Raw genomic sequence first — 16,651 nt, forward strand, 5'->3', positions numbered from 1 at the left:
AGGGGTATTGAGGGTAAATGGTGGGGAGCAGGGGAGAGAGGGGAACATAGACCAGTATTCCCAAGGCATGAATACAGGTACTTTTATATTCTTGTATGCATCTCATTAGTTCCCCAATAGTCATCAGGCTGGAGGGTACATTGTGGAAGGTCTTCACAATGCATTCAGAACACAAGATGGTTTGGTCTCTGAAGGATCAGTTTCCTTGGGAATGTGCCTATCGCTCCTATACAAGGCTTAGCCATGGACCAGGGCTGCTGCTGTCTGGCACTGGTGGCTCAGTGGGGAAGTGAGCACTTTTATCCCCTTTTAGTTCTGAGAGATCGGCCCACGTGCCGTTTTGGACGGTGCTTCGAGAAGACCGAGGCTGGGGACCTGCTTTAACCAAGGGGTCTCTGGGTTGAGAAAGCAATTGTTCTCTTTCTCTCCATTTTCCTGTTGGAGGTCAGGGCTTGCAGGAGGCCTGAGGAGTGGAAAGTCAGAGAAGGAAGCTAAAAATCAAGGTCTGAAAAAATTAGGAAGGTCTGATAAAGTTACGTTTTCTACCACATACAACCTGAATAGTGAAGTGGACCATGAGGAATCATTGCAATCCCTGAGTTTCTCACTTACAAAAAGGTATCCTGTCCTGTGCCGTCTGACAGGCTGGGGCTGGATGTCTCACACCCATTGCTAAGTGCATGCCTTTGGGAGCATTTTGGATTTGGGATTCTCCTGACTGCTGAGTGGCATAAGTGTAGTTCAGGAGCTATAATGTGATGGAGTGAGCCACGCTGAGCAGAGGTGAGGATGATGATCCCAGGGAGGAGGCTGGACGGTGGGGCAGCCGTGATCTGCAGCAATGACAATGAGATGGAGACAGGCCTTCTTCTGCACAAGGAACTGCTTAAGGATTGCACGTCACTGACAGACACAAGCTCCACAAAGAGCAGGGGGAGCACAAACCCACAGGGCTCTCACTGCTCTCCTTGTATATCATGTGGATGGGACTGAAGTCATTCTTGGCACTGTGTAGCTGCCACCGTCCCACCGCCTCTCCCTGCTACTCCTCTCTTCCCCCATCCCAAGTACAGTCACCTTCAGCAGTGGCTTCTAAGAAAATCGGGGACAGTAATGTTTTAAGTGAGGGGGAGAGATGAGCTGAAGCATTTATATCTGGAATCTAGACAGTTTATTTTGTTTTCTGAAGTCTAATCAAAAACATGTTCATAAGGGACCATGGACTGAGTAGAGAGTTGACTATAGTATTGAGGAACATGAGCTGCATTAACTGTAAGAGAAGTTAAGAGTGGTCCTCCAACAGTCCCCCGACAGGATCATGCAGGGGAGTATAAGGAGAAAGTGCTCCTCAGGCTATTTCTGCCTTAGAGCTAATGGTGAAGGAATGTAAACCTCATTACAGTGAAGGAAACAGAGAACTAACATTTAAGCAAGAGGACCCAGGCTCTATTTCCACTTCTGTCAATCACTAATAGACACAACCTCTGGGAGCCTTCATTCCGTCTTTTGTAAACTGGGATAATGAACCTTAACTACTAACATAATTCATGTGGAGTTTTAGATGAGATCATGCATAGTGTTTTGCAAGCTGTAAGTTAACTTTACAAGTGCATGTTCTGGTTTAAACTGGTACAAACAGTTTGGTTGAAATAATGCTAATAGCCTGTTGCTCTGTTTGGAAGATGGCTGTCCTCCAGGTCGGGCTGGGGACATGTTCCTCAAGAGACACTGCCAGCACCTGGGTGCTCCTGTCACACTGAGCATTTGGGAGGTAGCTGTCAGGCGGCACCCATAAGAAATGGGAAGAATCAATGTATTCTTTTACCTTTTTCTGATTATGTCATCGTGGTATGCAAGCTCAGGGTAGTGCCATTTGGGAGGGGCAGCTCAGGGGACAGAGTATTGAGAGTGGACATGCACAGGGCAGTCAAAATGTTTTGCAGGAAAGTTGAGTTTATTTCAGTCTATGTCACCCACCCCTTCCGTGAGGCTGGTCACTGAGTTTGTCTCCAGCTGTTTGTTCCTGTGAAATTCTTTCTGCCCCGTTACAGCCATATCTACAAAACAGAACCTCATAGTACCGTCATGGGGCTGGTTGCAGGTCTCATAGATGACCTTTCCTACTGCAGTGGGCCCACCTTTTTGATTTATTTTCTTATCATTATGAAAATCCCCTTGAAACATCCCTACTATCATTTTGCATATGCAATGCCTTATATCTTTGAGATCATGAAATATTCAAAGTCCTTTTCTGATTGCTCTTTAATGGCTTCCTTGCGTGTGAGTTTTTCTGGTAGTGGAGTTTGCCATCTCTTTCCACATGCTGGCTTTCTTTGGATGTGGTCGGTTTATTTCATTGCCTGGGTATCTCCGTGGCAGATTCTCCAAGATTCCTTGCATGTGACATCTGTGCTTGACTTCAACTTCTTAAGATGTCTGTGGTTTCTTGAATGTTTACCTTTTTTAAGGGTTCCTTACCATTTCTTACCACTGGAAGTCCCCCTTCTTGTTTTCAAGCCTAGGCAGGTACAAATCTACATTTAATATATTTTTGTTGTGCATTTGGATTTGATACAAGAAGAGGAGGATTGCACTGCCCCCTTGAAATGGGACTCTCTTTCAGGTTCTTAAGAATGCTTCCCTTCACTCCTCTGCCATCTTGATTTGACATTTAAAAAAATAAAATAAAATCAATCTGCATTTAAGGAAAGAAAGAAAGACGGAACTCCTGCCTTTTGCGACAACATAGATGGAACTGGAAAATATTATGCTAAATGAAATAAGCCAGTCAGTGAAAGACAAATACCGTATGATCTCACCTATAAGTGGAATATATTCAACAGAATAAAGGAACAAAAGAAACCACAGGCACAGAAACATGGAGCAGACTGAAAGTGACCAGAGGGGATGGGGAAGGAGGACAGTGGTGGAAAGAAGGGGAAGGGACTAGACAGAGAACATGCATGAATGACCCATGGACACAGACCACAGCGTGGGAATTGACGGGGAGCGGGGGTGGGGGTGGGATGGGTGGAGGGGGATAAAGGGGGAAAAATTGAGACAACTGTAGTAGAACAGACATGACTTAAAAAAAAATTGCTTTGCTCATGGGAAACATTTAAGTAGATCACTATAGTGAAGATAATGGTGATGAGAGCTAGGTCACTTAGCACCATGCCTGCCCCATAGCAGGGACTTGTTTTGTTATCTGTATATTATTGTGATTAAAAAAAGAGCATCAGCCTCGTTTGCAATCCCATCTCTACCTCTTCTTGGCTAGGAGACCTTGACAATATCCCTAAGATTCAGTCAGTTTCCTTAAATGTAAAAGGATGGCATTACATTGTTAGAAGGACTCATAAGGCATAGTACATAACTCTCTGAGTCTGGAACATGGTCAATGTTCAATAAATGTTAGCCATGGCTATCATGGCATTACTATTGTGAATGTCATTAACCCAGAAGGGCTGGGGCAGCTACAGTGCCATCTTAGGGAATTCAGGGGCAGGAATTGCAACCAGGCTTCGTGAGAGACTAAGGAGCCTGGAGGCCATTCTCTGTCTGCAGGATCCTGTGGTTCTGCTCTCTGTGTATCGGTACCTGGCTCTTCCTCTCTCTCATTCTAGGTCCACCAACTGTCCCAGGGACCCAATACCAAATTCCATAGAGAGAGATACTGCTTGGCCCAACTGCAGTCAGAGGTTCACACCAGTTCATTAGTTGTAGGCCAGGAAGCGGGGGCAGGTCATAAAAACGTAAATAACTGCACAGGCCCAACCTTTCCACAAAGGTACACTGGTCAGAGTGCGGGCCTGTAGACCAAGTACTTACTCTCAAGTTATCCATTAAAATGATCCATACATCACATCAGAACTGAAATCAGCTATGAGACATGTGAGGATGCTCAGGTTAGCTTGGATAAGGGCAGTCTGAAGGGTGTCAGTCTTTTCGCAGTTGCTCACAGTCCTAAGCTAAATTGTAGGGCAGAGCATCTCCTTAGGAGCTTCTGTGCCAGGGAGGAGAGAAGCAGTCAGCACAATGCAGGCTAATGTAGATGACAAATAAGCAGACTACATGGAGCATCCAGTGAGGGAAAGGACAGGTTGATGTGTCTCTGCAAGACTAGTTCTTGCTGAGGCTCAGGCCCTGTTCAGAACCATCCCTGATCTTTGTCTTTGGGTACTCATTCAGTCAGGGCCTTTACTGGAATAGACAGGCATAGAATGAATTCTGCATGGGGTTTAGGAAGGCATGGTGCTGTTCGATAGGACGGGTCCTCCAGGCACCCTTATGTGTGCTGTGTGGCCCTGGGAGCCGGATCACGCCTTCTGGCTTCTTTTTCTGAGTACAGATCTTAGGCTTTTCTATCTGAAGCTTCCCCTGGGTTCTGCCTCCATAGCGCAGAAAGTTCAGCTCCTCGGTGTACACATGCAGTTACCAATTTGTGCGAGCTTTACCCTGTTAAATCCCTGCATTTTTCATGCTGAACGCAAGATTAAACAATGAAGGCCTTAGGCATATCCAAAATGGCAAATATTCAGATCCTTAAATCCTGGACAATTAGATAACCAGTTTGTGATCCAGGAGGAGGATTTTAAGGTGATAATTTTTTATGATATGTTCAGGATTTGTTGGCTTATTTATTTGCATTTGGATCACGACACCGGGATCACACTGTGCTAGGTGCTGTATGTGCATGTTCCCCATCCCCAGAACAACTCGACAAGACGGACTGATATTGCCCATTTTACAGATGCGGAAACGGAGACTCAGAGGAGATAAGCAGCCTCATTGGTAGAGCCTTGATCACAAGGCAGATCTCTTCCATGCTGCCCATGGTCATGGCATCTCCTCTGTTCAGGAGCACATTGTCTGTCTAGCTTCCATTCATCCTCCTTTAAGTGAAGCTGTTGTATGTGTTTTTCTGTAAGAAGTACACAGTGTCACTTGTGAAATTATTTTTCTATTGGAGCCCTTTATCTAATTGCTAGATTAATTTTTGAGTTAACTTCAGAAGGTTCTAAGCCATCATCTTTCCTTTCACTCTTTATTTTCCACATGAGCTGGGATTTCGGTTGATACACAGTTTCCTTAGGGAAGAAAAGAGTGAATACAGCCAGTACCGCCTAACACTTGTATATTTGAAGAAATCCACTGTGGTCAAAGACTCTCTCCATCATGCACCAAGTACAACCAAGCTCCTTGAACTTGCCTTGTCCCTTCACGATACACTCTGCTTACCTCACATTTTCTGATGAGCGTCCTGCCTCCGTGGGGTTTCTCACAGCCATACCTTTGTTGCTGTTATTTCCAAAGCTTAGAACCTCTCTCCTGATTTTGTTTGCCTGGCTGGCTACTACAGGTGTTCATGCAGGAAGCCTTTTCTGAAGCCCAGAACATCCCTGGTTTACTCTCACTGCATTATGTGTGCTCGTGTTTCTGTCTCCCCAATGAATCTGTACACGTACACTCTTTGCAGGTAAGGGCCCTATTCTAATTATCTTTATATCCATGAGGACTTAATACAATTGTTCAAAAAATGTTGGTTACACTAAACTAAACTCCAGGCAAACCTACGGCAGCAAAGGGGGTCCGGAATTTGGCAAGAGTCGTTTTAGCACTGATATATCTTTGTGGGAGGGTTTGTGGTTGTCTTTAAAAGCCTTCTTTTGTTCCATGGGAAATTCATCTAGATAACTTTAATAAAAAGCAGCTAGTTAATTATTGGCCAGCGCTAGAAAGTCTTGGCTTTTGGTTTCTGATCTCTAAGAATTTCTTTTGGCATTAATTGACATTAGGGAGAACTCTGCTGGCAGGTAATTTGTACATCGATACCAGAAAGATCCTTCCATACAGAAATATTTAGTAAGTTCCTGTGATGTGCTGGGCACTGTTCCAGGTGCTGTAGATAGTGCTGTGAATGAGAAAAGTTAACCCTTTGCCCTCTAGAAGCTTATATTCCAGCAGAGACATCCATAAATGCAGAGGCAAACAAGCATATAATAGATAGATAAATGAGTGAAATTCCCCATGATGGGAAATAAAACAAAGTGATGTGCTAGATAGTGAGAGAGGGTATTTTAGATTGCCATGCTCAAGACCCAGCAGGAAGTCTTGGGTGGCTGGGACAGAGAGTGAGAGAGGCTGACCAGTCCAATTGCATAGGGTCTTGCAGACAGAATTTATTTGTGTGATGGGTTGTGGTGTGTGATAAGAAGCCAAGGTTTCTTCGTGTGCCCCTCCAAATATATTGGGAAGTCAGAGTCTCCTGCCACCCAGGTAAGGGAAAGCCATAGGAAGGTTTGGAGCAGGGAACATTGTCACATGGGGGACATTTTTTAAAAGGTCCCCCTGCCTACTTTGTGGAGGACAGGCTGTGGGGGCTGTGAGAAAAATCTGATACCGAGAAGGGCAAGAGAGACTTGGTCTGGACTTGAGTGGTCACTAGGGAGGTATAAAGAAGCTAGAAGACTTGGGATCTGTTTTGGAAGTAAGGCTGGAAAGACTTGCTGATGGACAAACGGGATGAAAGAAAGCTGTGACAAAGAAGGAGCAATCTTAGTCCCAGAAGGAAGACACACCATTGTTCTTGTCGAGTTCCTAAGCCCCACCCCCTAAAAGAGCTTCTTGCCATGCCTGCGTACTCTGTCATTACCAGGAGCACAAGAGAAAGAAAAATAGAATGTTCAGTATGCTTCATTTATCTAATCTGAAAAATGAACTCTGCTCGGTGACCTAATGGACATAAATTCTGGTTCTAAAAAAGCTGCTCATTCAGCAACGAGCCACTGAGGGCCTGATATGGTAAGGAATTGTGTCCTGTGCTGGCGGGGGATACAACATCCATGATTCCTCACCTCCAAGCACTTAGAGTATATCCAGGGCAAAAAAGACATCCCCAACTAAATAAAACTCAAGGTAGGAATGAGAGGGCCACGGGAATGTTATACACAGAGGGCAGTTGGAGTCCCAAAACCTTCTGGTGGGTGATGGAGGAGACCCCCAATGAGGCAGGAGAATTTTAGTGGGTAGATCTGGATGGTACAGACAGAGGCACAGAGTGGGGAGGAGCATGGAATGTTCCAGGCTTGACCAATATGCCTGAAAGGGAGAGAGTCTTACAGAAGCTGGGTCTCAGCAACTTGCCCCCACCTTCTAGGGCGCTCTGGTTTGGGGGAGAGGCCTACTCTATCCTCTCATGGCTTCTCTTCCCCTTTCCTGTTCTTGGTTTGCATTATTTCCTCCTAAGAGCATTCTTTGAACTTTCTGGAAACTCCTCCTGGGGTCTTCTCATCTGTTCTTAGTTTAATACTGTGGGGTTCTGCTTTGTCGTTTATAGCCTTCCAGAAGGGTTTCTCTGATTTTTTTGCTGTCTTGTTGCCCTCCCAGTCCCAGGAAAAGAAGAACTCACCTTGAGTGTAGAAGCAGGGCTTCAGAGAAAAAAACTAACATGTTTAACTCCCAAGTTTACAGAGCTCTGCCAAACCTGGATTTACAGAGAAGAGGAGAAGCACTAACAAGCTATACTCTTTTCAAGTGCAAAGAAATCATTTAGCCCCTCTGAGGTCCGCCAAAAATAAGCTACTGGTTTGCGAAACCCTGGGATAATCCCTCTGACTTAAGCCCTGCATTTAGTTACTTAAAACATCCCTGCACATGCATTTGCTGGCGTGCGCACTGACAAATACACACATCTATCTCTTTGTGCCCTTTGTCCAGCCCCTGATGATTTCTATCCTCTCCAGGAGGCTGGAATCCAAGGCTTCTAGGACGTGACTTCTGGAAAGCTTTTCCTTCAGCCTAGCCACGGTGTCATTTCTTTCCTTCTTCCCCAGGAGCATCATTGGCCAGTGGTTGGGACATGGATCAGAAATGCCCTCATGTGCTGGGGGTTTGTCCCTAAAGCCCAGGTGGGCATCTGCATGGTGGTCTGCAACCTGGCTCCACCAGGCTTCGGGAGAACTCCATTTGAGTCTTTAACCAATCTCGTGACTCCCAGTGGCCCCAGAAATGTGTGGACTTAAAAGAGCAGAAAGCTGCCTTGCCTCTGCTCCAGGCTCCTGCCATCTTTAGAAAGACCCCGGGGAGGAAATTTTAGCAGAGCACCATGGGCACAGGTGAAACTCCCCAGCTCTTGGGCTCTTTGTTAATTATCACTCTGTAGTGGGAGAAACCAAAGGACAGGCATTATCTTTGTTAAATAATAGTGGAATTGATCAGGGATTCTTCTGATTTCTTGTGAGGTTGGATGAACCCCAGAGTGAGAAAAATTTTGCCCTTTGTTTTTGTCATTAGGAAACTCAGTATCCTACTACAGGGTTGTTAGTTTAATTTTTCTTCATCACTTTGGGTTGAATCCCATTTGCCTCTGCAATTTCTGAATGGCTTTCCCTGTGGCACCACTCAAACAAGAAGAGTAGATTTGGCTCATTTAAAATAATGGTAATAGCTGATATTCACTGAATTGAGACCCATATTCAGTGCTTAATATGTGATCTCATGAAGGCTTGCAACTGCTCGAGGAAATAGCTATTTTATTATCCCTCTTCCACTTTGCAGACAAGGTAGCTGAGGCTTGATCATCTGAGAAACTATATATTTTACTTTTTTTTTAAATGTATCATCTGTTTTTCTCTATTATAAATTCCATAGGGACAGGACTTTTTTGTATCATTGCTTTACCACTGCATCTCCAGGACCTGAATACTGCTTGGCACATGGCAGTTGCTCAATGAATATGTTTTGAATGACCAGGCCACATGCCCAAGGTTAAACGGCTAGGAAATGGTGGCAGAAAGCTTGGAATCACTTTTTATTGATTCTGGAGTCTATGTTCCTAACCCCTACCTCACACTGCCTTTTTCTTTGTTTATAAATAATTTCCCAGCTCCCATTCTACCTCTCTCTCCTGTGCCTCTCACTCTGTAATTGAGTAAAGAACAACAGCTGTCATTTACTAGTTGCACTAAAGTGACAGGACCCTTCCACAGGGCATCCTCAGCCTCCTGAGCAAGATCCTTTGTTGATTCCGTATTAAATCCACAGGTACAACGATTTGATATAATCAGAAACATAAAGCATTTGCCTCCTTGGCTCTTCCTAGATTAAGATTAGGGCCAAAGAAGTCCCGCGGAGCTGAGCAGGGGCTGCTCAAAGTCCCTCTTTCTTGTTCTATGGAAAGAGGACGAGACTGACAGCTAAAGACAACAACTAAGGCTGTGGGGGTCCTTCCAGAGATAGTTATAACATGCAGCATTGTTTTCTGATAATGAAGTAAATACTTGTTCCAATGCATGTTTATTTTAGAGAATTAGGAAAGTGTTAGGAAGAATAAAGAGAAGACACCAGAAATCCCATCAACATTTTAGTAAAAATCCATTGAAGTTATTTCTTCTGTCCATATGTGTGCGCGTGCACATTTGAGTCGTCATGTTTCCTTTTTTTTTTTTTAATAAGGGAGCTTATCATACTTTATAAACAATTTTTAATTGGCATTTTCCTCTTAATACTGCATTGTACGTATTGTCCCATGTCTGTAACTGTACTTACAAAAGATGGAACACTGGGTTCCATCATGCACCATACTTTAACCATTTCATTTTGGTGGTGCATTTTCATTGTGGCCACAGCCTTTCCACAGCAGTTAACCATCCTTTTCTTTACATTTTTATACACATATATGGTTATTTTCTTAGAATGGATTTCTAAATGTTATCTTTCTGGGATTAAAGATGGTGACATTTTGAAGAAAGGCAGTGATTTTTTTTTTCAAGGCTTTTCTGCTCTGAGTGAGAAATCAGAGTTGGTGGTTACCACAGGACAGCAGGAGGGCTCAGGGGCTGCCTCCAAGGGTCCCTGCCTTCGCCTGCCTCGCAACATGCGGCCGCAGTGAAGAACACTGTGGACGATGAGATGTGTCACCTCCCCTTTGCTTCCTTAGCTTGATCTTCCAGGTCTGTGTGCTTTTGTGATCTAAGTTTTGGATTGTTCTCCCATTGTCTTTCTCCCCACGCCGCCCCCAGCCTTTGAGCTGGTGCACATTGCAGAGGCAGTGGAAAGAAATGTGGGCGCAGAGGCCAAGCCAGCTTGGCCCTGAATTCCAGTTCTGTCCCTTACTAGTGGAGTGACCTTCAGTAAGTAACTTTACACATCTGTATTCCTCAATTTCCTCATCTATAAAATGGAGATAATCTAATGACCTCGCTGGAGTGTGCAAAGATTAAATGATTAAATCCAAATAGAATGCTTGAAACACTGCTTGGCACATAGAAAGTATTTAATAAGTGGCAGTTTATTAAATGAATTTTAAGATGGATAAGTCAATAACAGAGTATAATTATAATATATATACACTTGGTTTTGAATAAGGTCTTTTGCAAGATGTTAGCACTACGATGTATTTGGGACATACAAGAAGACAGTCCCTCCAGTCCCCAGTACCAGCTCTCTTCTCCCTTTTGGTGTTTTCCTGTCCTTTTCTCTCCTTTCCTGGGACTCTCACTGTTTTACAGAGCATGGACTTTTCTCTGGTTTCCCAATCTGCCCACATGTGCACGTTTTTCTTTCTTTACTATTCCTCTCAGTCTTTCCCTCCTTATCAGTTTATTTGTTCCATTTAGGAAGAATTGGAGCCTGGCTGGCAGCTTTTCTGGTTGGCTTTATTGGTGCTGCATTGTAAAACATTCTCTCTGTTACTTAGAAATCTCTTTGATCCATGTCGCACTGTATTTGTTCTCCCAACAGATGTGTTGGGTAGGCGGAGGGTTTTCTTTCCCCCTTCGCCTAACCTCCTTCCCCTTTAAGCTCCTGACTTGTTCGGGATCTTTTCTGCAGCTGACCACAGACCCTCTGCCCAGCAACACCAGGAGCGGCATGGCCACCAAGACTTTCTAGAGTGCCTGCTTAGGAGGAGGAGGGAGGAAGATGTTGGGAACTGTGCAGGTTACAGTTTGAATTTCCTAGACAAGTTCCAGGAGTTCTTTTGATTCAGATTGTACTCTGTGGCACGTTAACAAACCTCACCCTTACATTGTGTGATGTGGACAATAGAGTGAGCCCTCGGGGGTGGCAGGCAGCGTAGGTGGACCATGAGAGTAGGTAAGCATATTATTTTCTCAGGGCTGCTGTAACAGAGAATCCCAGCCTGGGTGGCTCAAACAACAGGAGTGTGTTGCCTCACCATTCAGGAGGCCAGAAGACCTAAATCGAGGTGTCAGCAGGGCCAGGCTCTAGCTGACATTTCTAGGGAAGGAATTGTCCCATGCCTTTCTCTATGATTCTGGTAGCTTGAGGTGTTCCTTGGCTTGTAGATGCATCACTCCTGTCCTCCATCCTCACATGGTGTTCTCCCCGTGTCTGCACTTGGTCTTCCTTCTGTGCATGTCTGTCTGTGTCCTTTCCCCAGTCACTGGATTAGGGCCCACCCTAATGACCTCATCTTAACTTGATTACCTCTGTGAAGATCCTACTTCCAAATAAGGTCACATTCTGAGGTACTGAGGGTTTAATATGTCTTTTTTTTGAGGGGTACAATTCAACCTACAATAGGAAGGAAAGACGCTGAGGATCCATAACTGTACACACCCACCATGTGTAGGGCAGGCTCTGTGCAAATATGCAATGGGTTCTTTGCAGGATTAGGGGAGATAAGGGCAAGACCTTCAAGTGGGGTCTCTGTCCGTCTCAGCAATAGTGATGGCCAAGGAGGGAGGTGTCTTGCCTTCCTTGTCTCAGTCCCACCGTCTTTATTTTCAGTCTGACTCCTGTCTTTCTCTTTTATCCATTTGGGAGTTTCTGAGAGCTGACTAGAGAAAGCAGCACAGTGAGAGTCTACCTGGGAGGGAACAGAGGGAAGCGACAGAGAAGCAGAGGGTGGAGGTAAGTGGGAACGGTAAGGAAGAGACAGTGAGCGAAGCAGTAGACCGGTGGGGAGACTGTGGAAGGTTGCTCGGCAGCTGTGAGTTTTTGTCCCGACCCTGTCACCAAGCTGCATGCCTTTGGTCTAGGCATTTAACTTATGGCCTCAGTTTCTCCATGGGTGTGATTGGGAAGTGGAGGTTGCTGCCTAGGATCTCCTTTCTGGCCAGAACAGAGCTCGCAGAGCCTGATGTTCGCAGCAGTGAAAACTCTTGGCCCCAGCCCTCTGCAGAGAGCACAGCCCTTCTGCCTGTGGAAACATCTTCTGAGCAGGGCGCCCTGTCCACAGCATCACCCAGCACACAGCCAGTGCCCTGCCTGCACCTCTGTAAATGGCTCCCACTCCTCTCACCCCTGACTCCTGTTTCTTTCCACATGTAAGTTTGCTACTCCTTTTCATGATCCTCATTATTCTTTGACTGCTCACATCTGTCTTTGATCGTTGTCAGCTCTGGGAGGCTATGCCAAGCTTCTTGAACACAGCCTGTGACTGCCTGGGCTGTGCACTGTGCGTTAGCTGGGAGGCGGGAGGAAGATGCCTGTAAGCCTAGTGGGGACCAAGTACCTCGGCCTGGCCTCCAGCTTTGACTGCAGAAGTGCTGCCCTAACAGATTAAATAAATCTTTGAGCTGTTAGCTTGAAAATTAAAAGGGCTTTCCAAGTGAGAGGCAACAAGCATTTATTTGAGATCAGTAAGAATAGCCATTCAGGCAGCTCTGGTCTTGGCAGAAGCCCAAATAGTGGTCTGATTAGGAGACAAAGACAAGGGGTATTTATGAGAAGGGAAAGTGGACCAATTAGATCAATAGAACGAAGGCATTTTTATTGGTGCTGATGATATAACATAGTAATGTTAATTCTAAACAGTTTTTTTTTTTTGATTCTTCAGTCCAGTAGGCATCAGCCCAGTAGTCATAATAACTGCTTTCTATTCTCTTTGGAAACACTTCATTGGGACACAATGTCCAATGGTTATTTTGCCCTGTTTTAACATCTCAAGATTTGAGTTATAAGACAGGCAGGGCAGTTCCTCTGGCATGGCAGCTCAGCTCCGTTTTAAAGTGGTTCCATTTATATTATTGTTTATAGGGCTCTGATCGCCTCTGTAGCCCCCTGCCGCCTCCCCCATGCACACTGCCCCTATATTCAAAAGAGCCCAAGCCCTGCTCATGCCATTCAGTTTAGCCTGCCTGCACCCCGTTTAAACGAATGATGGGAAAGGGGCCGGGTAGGTGCGGCTCCGAGAAGTGAATGTCTTGCTTGGGCACTCACTGGTTAAACTGAGGACACACTGCTGACCCAAAGACACTGCCCTGCAAGAAGCTGGCTCTGCCCATCCTTTTACTGAAGCCCTTTATTATGGACAGGGTCAGTGAAGAATGACCAGGGAGTCGGGTCAGGAATGAAGGTCAGTGGTTAGAATCAGATGATGCAGAGTGTAGGGAAACAGGGCCAGCTTTGGCGAGCTGCGGGTCTTCGTGGCCCACCCCTGACTGGGTGAGCTTCAGTGCCCCGGGGGCTGGGAGAGGAAAGAAGGGCTGTGACCTCACTGCAGGGCAAGCGAGCTGTTTGCTTACAGATGACTTCTTCCCTCAAGCGTCCTAGGAATTCCCCAGCCAGTGGCTGGGCTTTGGGAATATTGCTGTCAGTGTGCACAGGACAGGGTGGTTCTTAGTGGTGCAGGATGTGCTGCAAGCATTAAACATCACCCTTCCATTTACCATGCCAACAGGAACACCTCCACACCTTTCCAAATGTCCTTTAATAGGCCTAGTACCAGCCCTTTTTGAGAATCACACAGCCCAACATTGATTAAATGAGTGGAAAAAAATGAACAATAAATTATCTTTGCGATTTTGCAATATTGCAGCTTTCTTTTCTCACCCTAGAAATGGACTAAACACTGGGGACTTTGGCCTCTTGAACCCCAGGTGGAACTGTTCCAAGGTTACTTAATCCATCTTCCTGCTTGGGGGCCGACTGCACCCAGCTTCCTCAGGCAGGCCTGACGCTGGCTCTTCAGACCTCTCTCCAGGCCAAGGTGGCCCTCATTGTGTTTGTCAGGCTGCGAGGTCAGTGAGCCCCCCTCCCGCCTCCCCTTGGAGCAGTGACTCGGGGTCATAGCTCTGGCATGAATCTGCTAAGTGTCGGACTGTTGCGGGGGGTTTGTATCAGATTCTCTCTCAGCAGCTCAGTGCAGATGGGATGACAAGGACCAGATTCCAAGTCTGAGCTCTGATATTTGCCAAGAGTTTTACCAGGCTTCCTGGAATAGACAAGGAAACTGCCCAAGCTCCCCTAGGTCAAGTGATCTGGGCCCAGGTTTGCCAGCCTCTGAATGACCGGTCTGTTAGTAGCGCAGGTGTGCTGAGCGTCCCGCAGCTGCCCATCCTGGAGAGGCGGGTGAGGCAGCTGCTGTCTCCCACCTCCATCGCTCACCCACGGAGTCTCTGCCTGGGTTTGCTCACCTGCAAAGTGGAGACAATGATCATCTGGCTACTTTTTCTGCACAGATAGAGAATGAAAACAAAGGAAATATTTATGAAGTGCTTTGAATTCCAGAGAGAACAGGAACTGTGTAAATTCACGGCATATTCAGATTTGAGGAATGCAGGGTCAGAAGTTAGAAATTAATCTAATCCAGCCATGAGTGTCATTGCCAGGAAGTTCTAGGGTCTGTGAACTGGAGGCTCCTGGTGTCCCTCTTCCCACCCGGGGATGACTTCTTTCCAGCTCCTACCTTGATTCTCTCTTCCTCTTCACAGCCAAACTTCTTTAATGGAGACCCTATTTCCACAATTTCTGTTCAATGCTCAAACCCCCTGCCTTGTGGCTTCCACCCCTGACATGCCACAGAGCCTTCTCTGGCCTGGGGCCACCGTGTCCTTAAACCCAGTGAAGAGAGCCAGCCTCTTCATGCTTGCCCTTGGAGCACCCTTTCCCATGTTGTCATCTTTCTTGAAATTCTCTCCTCCCTAGATCTGCCACACTGTCCTGCTTTTGGTCTTACCTGTATGGCAGTGTCTTTTCACTTTTCATAGCTGACTTTTTCTCTTCAACTGGACCTAGGCTCTCCTCTCTGCACATACTCTCCATAGTCAATGTCAAGCATTCCAGTGGCCTCCTACATCTGTATGAGGCCGACTCCTGAACATACAGGTACTTTCTCTTAAGTCACAAACCCACATATGCAGCTGCCCGATAGATAATCCACCAAAATGTCTTACAGGTGCCTAAACATCAGTGTGTCCCAAACTAAACTCGGCCCTGCTCTGTGCCCCAAACCTGCTCTACCTCTAAGTGAATATTTGCCATTTTTCCCCAGCTTAGAAAATGGAACCACCTGCTACTGCATTTGGTGAAGTCGGAAGCCTAGAAGTCATTCTTGGTGTGTCCTACTCTCTTACTCCCCACAACTGGGCAACGTCCAAGTCCTCTAATTCTAACCTCTAAGCATCTCTTGAGTTTGTCCAGATCTACCACTTCCCCAATCATCTCTTATCATTCTCCACACCTTGCAAAGCTAATGGGGTCATTTTTCCACTCGAAATTGTATAATGGTTTCCTCTCTTATTCTCTCCTTTCTTCCCTCCCCTCCCCTCTTCTTTCTTTCCCTCTATTTCCTTCAGCCATACTGGGTTTTGTTGTTTCCCAGAATGCACACTGTACCTTCTTGCCTCTGAGCCTAGTATTTAGGCATTCGTTCTTACTACCTGAAACAATCTCCTTCTGCTCCATCCTCCCCCTTCCCCCCAATGCCTCTTTCATGACTCTTATCACCCTTCATGTGTCAGCTTAAGCATCACTTCATTGGGAGGCTGTCTCTTATCCACTGTCTTAGGTCAGGGCTCCCTGCCACATGCTTTCATAGCACCTTGTACTTTCCCTCACACCTAGCATTTCTTATTCTAACTTCTGGTTCAACTGCTTTCTCACTAGACTATAGATTTCTTGAGGGCAGGAACTATATTCCTGCTTGTTCATGGCATCATTTCCAGTCACATCTAGCACAGTATGTAAACAGTCAATAAATAGCCATTAAATGCATGGATGAATGAACAAAAGATGTTTGCCCAGCAGAAAGTTGGAATAGGATCAAAGACCAGCGCTGGAATTAAAGAAAGAACTTACTCAGGGTGGCATTATGATTTCCCAGAACAGTTGACTAACCCTCATTCACTTTGGCAAACATTTATTCCATGCCACACAGCCAGGTAAAAAGTTGAATGAGGATTAATCTCTTCCCAAAAGGAGCTTATTCCTTCTTTGAACGTCCATTAAAACAATCTCTGACATGATTTCTGGCAAGTAGATGAACTGGTCCTTCCTCCTCTGTGACCAGAGGTGTAGAAAGACGGAGCATGCACACACGCACACATGCAGACATCATGCACACACACAGGGACACGCCTGAACCTTCCTTCTCCGAGACGGTAACTCATGGTTCAGTCTGGGCTCATGGCATGCCGTGAGCAATCCCCTTAGCCTTAGATCTGGGAAAGCAGGTGTGACTGTTGTAGTAAATTTGCAGCTCAACCTTTGCTGATTTCCTTCAAGGACACTGCTGCTGCACTCTCCTTCCTTTCAAAGTGAACACCTGACTAGGTTCCCCCAAAACTAGCCTTCTCCTTTCTGTGCTTAGAGCTCCTCTTCTTCTGGGTTCTCAGATGGGATGAAGTCAAAGGATGGAGACTGACCCCACCCTTCCTCCTTGGCCCTGATCAAGTTCCTTGGA

Source organism: Pteronotus mesoamericanus, unplaced genomic scaffold (genome assembly GCF_021234165.1).
Source record: "Pteronotus mesoamericanus isolate MK-2021 breed Mesoamerican mustached bat unplaced genomic scaffold, CSHL_Meso_final contig_263, whole genome shotgun sequence".
NCBI lineage: Eukaryota > Metazoa > Chordata > Mammalia > Chiroptera > Mormoopidae > Pteronotus > Pteronotus mesoamericanus.